General features: G+C 52.9%; 1 long non-coding RNA gene across 1 annotated transcript; it reads right to left on the reverse strand.

Annotated features, from left to right (window-relative positions):
- Positions 1 to 235: 235 nt before the first annotated feature.
- LOC118351140 (uncharacterized) lies at positions 236 to 5035 on the reverse strand. Its single transcript, XR_004806006.2, has 3 exons — positions 4622 to 5035; positions 2826 to 2956; positions 236 to 628 (listed from the first exon to the last, which is right to left on the reverse strand). It is a non-coding gene; the product is annotated as an uncharacterized LOC118351140 (long non-coding RNA).
- Between the last annotated feature and the right edge of the window lie 465 nt (positions 5036 to 5500).

A 5500-nucleotide genomic window follows, 5' to 3' on the forward strand; every position in this document is an offset into this window, starting at 1 on the left:
AAAGCACATGGAGATCACATTCCAGAAATGTATTTTAACAAGAGGCACCTCCTGGGGAGAAATGAAAAATAATGGAAAATACTTAGAAAAAAAGCCCACCCCTGCCTCTGCCAAACTCGTCTCTAGCAGCTGCCTCCTGTTTGAGAAGACCTACATCTCAGGAATATTAAATTTTTTATTGTTGTTCCCCCCCCCCCCCGACTTTTTTTTTTTTTTTTGGCAGAGATGGTGTTTATTTTATTTTTTGAACCAGTAGCAGCAGCAGTAGAAGTAGATGGAGAAATGGGGGAACAGCTAAGCTGGCTTGGGGCCTCCTTCTGCCTTGGTTGGGGTGGGGCATGGGGGGCACCCAAGCCCCCTTTGCAGTGCCTTGCTGGCTACACAGCCTCCCGGTCTGCGACATTGTTGCAGGACTCCTGGTGTTAGAAGGAGTGGACAAGTGAAGTGGCACCGTGGTACCTTGCCTGGGATTCGGGGGGAGGGGGGGTCTGCTGCAGAGCAAACACCTTCAGCAAGCTCACGCTGTAGGGTAGAGACCATCTGCTGGAAAGGCACAAGGAAGGAGATGTGACTCCCTGCTCCTTCCTGGGAAAGCAGGAACAGACTGGACTGACACCATGGCTACCTCCTGTGGAGAAACTCAAGGTTGGTGGTGGGCCTAAGGTCACCAGCAGCCAGCCCAGGACCCTGTGAGTGCCCATCTTGATGCTCCCCAGGAATGCTCACTGTGCCTGCCCACTGCACATCTGGAGCTCCTCCTCTGGCTTCCTGAACCAAGGGGAAGGGTCCACCCCAGGAACAGGGTTAGTCATAGTGCAAGAGTTGGTGGGGGGCATCCCAGCAGCCCACCCTTGCAGAGTCTATTTGGGTGTGCAAGGAGAAACCCCTGAGAGCATATGTGAGAACACCCGGAAGCAGGACCACATGTAGAACATGACCCCATTTTTGCAGAAAAATAATATATATTTTATGAGAAAATAACAAATGTCTCATTCCTGTATATGAATCAGAAGATTCAGGAGACCCCAAAAATTTTTAATAATGAGAGAAGGGGAGAAGGAGATGTTTCATCTTAGATGTTTGGTATTTGCTTCAATTGTTTACCATGAACAAGTATATATTTTTGCATAGAGCATTTTTATGAAAAAAATCATACTAGCTGGAGTTATCCCTGGGGATAGAAACTTGTTTTGGGGAACAGGAAGTAGTTAAAATACACATTAGCATTGTCTAGAATATTCAAGTGTGTGTGTGTGTATGTGTGCGCGTGTGTGTTTTTTTTCTCTTATAAAGAGATGTTCTTGAGCAACTTAAAAAAAAATCTTAAAAACCTAGTAAGTAAATAAAAAATAAAACTCCTGGCTGCAGCTTCTGAGCCCTCTTCTCCCCAAACCTCCTCCACTGTCACCCTGCCTAGGGAGGCTCAGGTCTCAGGAAGGCAAATAAATCTCTGTCTGCAGCTGAAGGAAGGCCTGCAGAGGCCTCACTGGCTGGACTTAGGCAGGAGCCAGGCCCAGAGAGGCTGTGTGCTATGGTTAGGGCAGCTCAGCACCCAGAATCCCAGCTCCATAGGCCTCCAGTGGGCCTCAGAGGCCACAGCACTTATCAATCCTGCAGTTAGCTTCAGAGGAGCAAGGCTGGACCCAGGAGCCTGGCCCTCATCCCCTGAAATGGACGGTGCTCTTGACACTGATCCCTCCCTCCTCCCCACGTGGGAGGAGCACCATTCCAGTCTCCAAAGCCTTCCAAACCACTCTTGTTGAGTTCCCAAGTGGCCCTGGTGGACCCTGCACCCACTAGCTGGAGGAGGGTCCACACCTTTGCCTGGTATGAAGCTTGACCCAGCATGGGCTGGGGGTGAGGGTATGATTGGGGGAGGAGGTCCCAGGCCCCTTCCTAGCACCAAGCTCCCTTTCTCCTCCCCACCCCCTCTGCTCTTCAGTGGCTGGCAGGCAGTATTGTTCAGCACCTGACAGTTCCCTCTGCTCCCCCAGCTCCTGCCTCCCTCACTGTCACGTCAATTTGGACAGCTGTCATGCCTGCTCTGAAACACACTCAGGTTCCCCCACTCAGTTCTGGAAAGAGCCCTGGACAGGAGCCAGGAAACCCAGCCTGGAGTTCTCACTCCACTTCAGCCAGTCTGCTGGCCTCAGCATCCTTTGCCTTGGGGAGTGAGAGACCTATCACCTTCCTGCCCAGCTGGGCAAGAACATCAGGAGAGTTGAGGGCTGGAAAGGCAGAGGAAGCAGGGTCTGAATGTTTATTCAACATTCAGCATTTCCCAAGCACCTGTCACATATCAGGTACAGTGCTAGGGGAGACCCAGATAAAGGGGAAGGGGTCTTTAACACTGAGGAGGACACAGTGCAGTGAGGTAGCCAGCTGACAAGTGGACAGAGAATTATGTGGAAATTCTATAGTGAGGGCATTTGAAGCAGCAAAACAGGATCTTGGGCTCTGCATGGGGGAGCTCCGAAGTTGGCAGAGAGGGAGAATTTGATCTGGGCTGTGGGGAATGGCTAAGAGTTCACCGCTTAGGAGAGCCCAGAGGGGGCCTATAGAGCGCAGGCCAAATAAAGAGGAAGCAAGACATATTTCACCTAGAGATGCATTATTGTGGTGGAAGAGGAGACTGAAAAGGCAAGTGGGCATCAGATGGCAATTGGCCTTTGTATTAGAGTACTTTTGAAAAAGTAAAAGTTGCCCAACTGCAAAGTATAAATGTACATGATATTTATTATGTCACATAACAAATAGAGGCAGGGCATCACCAGGGCTGGCTAATTTAGTAGCTTAACGATGTAATTAAGGACCATTTTTCCTACCTTGGGCTTGTTTCCTCATGGTCACAAGATGACTGCCACAGCGCTAGACAGCAGGTCCTCACACATCCAAAGACATCAAATGGGCAGTTTCGCCCAGGAGACTCAGCAGACTTCCCCCCAGTTCCTGTCACCTAGAATTGAGCCATATCTGTAAAGGGGGGCTGAAAAAGCAAGTGCCTGGCATTTTCTCTCCAATCAAAGGCTGAATGGGCCAGTAAGGAAGGGTAGAAGTAGAGGACCTGGGAATGTTAGACAACCAGCAGTGTCTTCCAGTCTCACGAGTGAGGGCAGCAGTGTGGCCAGGGTAGTGGTGGTGTAGCCTGAGTGCTGGGAAGCTCTTTCTCTCTCTCTCTCTCTCTCTCTCACACACACACACACACACACACACACACAGCAGTTCTCACATTATACCCTAGAGGGAGGAGGGAAGGATAATTGGCACCCGGTCCCCCAGAAGAGCAGTGATCCAAGTTGTTTGATGATTCCCTGAAGACTAGTGGTGTCTGTGGGAAATCTGCAGATGGCAGAGGAAAAGGCAGGGGACTCGGACCCCAGGACAGGCTCAGGACACGTGCTGGGTCAGGGGGCATCATGCCAAACTCTTCCCCATCCTGAAATCTCCCCATTAGAGCTCTGTTCCTTTGGATTAAGCATCAACCCCCTCTATTTTACAATGCAAACACCCATAGCAAGGCAAAGACACTCAGGCCACAGGAGAAGGAGATTGACAGGATCATCAGTCCAGAAAGGGCCAAGGGTCCAGGACATGTGGCTGGGGAGGAGACTCTAAGAGAGAAGAAGGGGGCCACCCAAGGCGATCTCTGCTAATGTCCTTGGATGTTCCCAGTACTTCCTCTGAGAAGCCTCACTCTGCCACCGAGGAAGAGGCAGCTGACCCCTGTCAGGGCTGTGGCCCCAAGGCCAGGGCTGAGGATGGGTCAGTCAGGGGAACAGCGGGGGCCGGAGGTGGAGCTTTCCCTGAGTGCCTGTGAGAGGGGCCCCTGTTCCCTGACAGCACAGGCACTACCATTCTGCCCTCTTCCCTCTTCGCAGACCAGGCGGCTAAGGCCAGACAGCCCTGGCACACTGCTGAGTGGGAGCAGAGGGAAGAGAGGCAGGGCTTCTGCATGTGCTGTCTGGGAGGTGAGAGGGCCGTGGGTGGGCGAGGCCCCCTCCCTCACAAAGCAGAGCCATTAGGTTGGCTCCAGGCTCACCACAGGCAGATGTGAGAGAGAAATAAGATCCTCTCGGGTTCACACGCTGCTACTTACAGCAGAAATGAATCCCAGTGGCCATGAGCCCCTTACTTTTTTAAGTTCTGCTAGGTGGCCAAGTGGCTTCTGGGAATGAGCTCCTTCACCACGCATCCCCTCCCCAGCTGTCCCTGAACCACGAGCACCCTTCTCTTCCAGTTGGTTCCCTGACACACTTCATGTCCCCCACTGTCCTGTGAGTCACCCCTTCCCCCCTCAGCATCCCTCCCACACAGGTACGATCATCATCCCTGCCTCCCTACCTGCTCTTCCTGTGTGCGTGAGTGCCTTCGTGAGGCTGAGGAGGTGGGGGTGGGCAGGGGGGCAGGGCCCCAAGCTCACCAGCCCTGCCCTGCTCTCACCTCCCAGCCTGTCCCCCAGGGCACTCTCTTCCATCAGGTGCAGAGACTGATGGAGTTGGAGGGACAGCTTCCCTCCCTGTGGTGGTGGGGGGGGGGAAGGTGTTCTGTTCCCAAGAGCCTCACATAGAGCATGAGCTTTCAGGATATGTGACCTGCTGTGGGGCCTGTGCAGGCTCCTTACCTCTCGGCTCAAGGTCCACCCATCATTAGCTGGCTTCGGGGCCCACCTTCCCAACACCAGATGTGTAGTCCTCTAGTCTATGGCCCTGCCTCTCCAACAGAGCCCCTTTGAGATGAAGATGTTCCAGAAGGGCTGCCAGGGTCGATCTTCAGTTCTCTGCAGTGAGTTCATTCCTCAGCTGCACTGGCCAGCAGCCTCCAGTTGGCGACAAGGCCTGGGAAGGTGCCTGCTGGGAACTGGCAGCGCTGGCCTTCAGTGCTGTCCACCTCATTCTGCTCCATGGCCACTCTTCTGGCCTTGGGTCCCCTTGTACAGAATGAGGGTAGATGTTCTTTGAGCTTATTCCTGGCTCTGCCATCGGAACGGACACCTATTTCTGTTTGCAGCTGTGTGACTTTGGTCCAATTGCCTTGCCCTTCCTAAACCTCAATTTGTTTCTATGTGAATGAAACAGACAGTGAGAACCCCTGAAGATTAGATTTTTTGATGGAAGGATTGTAACTGCCCTGACCTCCTAGCCCTTTACCATTTGCAAAGTGCTTTTACACAAAATATCTCCCTGGACCCTCCCAACAACCCTGTGAGGCAGTGTGACTTTCACCCCCAGCTTACAGTTGGAGAAACAAAGTCCCAGCTAAAGGGGCACAGGGAGTGGGGGGATGGTGGGCCTGGCCATTAGGTGCCCTGTCACCAGATGAAAAGCCAGATTCCCCAGGGAAAAACCAGGGCACAGCACTAGGGAGTGGTGACCCAGAATGCCAACCTCCTCGCCTTTCTCTCCTGGATTGGGCATCTCAGGGAAGGCAGATGAGAGGTGGCCCCTCCCCAAGTGTGGGCTCGAGGGGGCAGGGAGATGCTGCTGACAGCTGTGCAGATAAT

The sequence above is a fragment of the Canis lupus genome, chromosome 17 (assembly GCF_003254725.2).
Source record: "Canis lupus dingo isolate Sandy chromosome 17, ASM325472v2, whole genome shotgun sequence".
Classification (NCBI taxonomy): domain Eukaryota; kingdom Metazoa; phylum Chordata; class Mammalia; order Carnivora; family Canidae; genus Canis; species Canis lupus.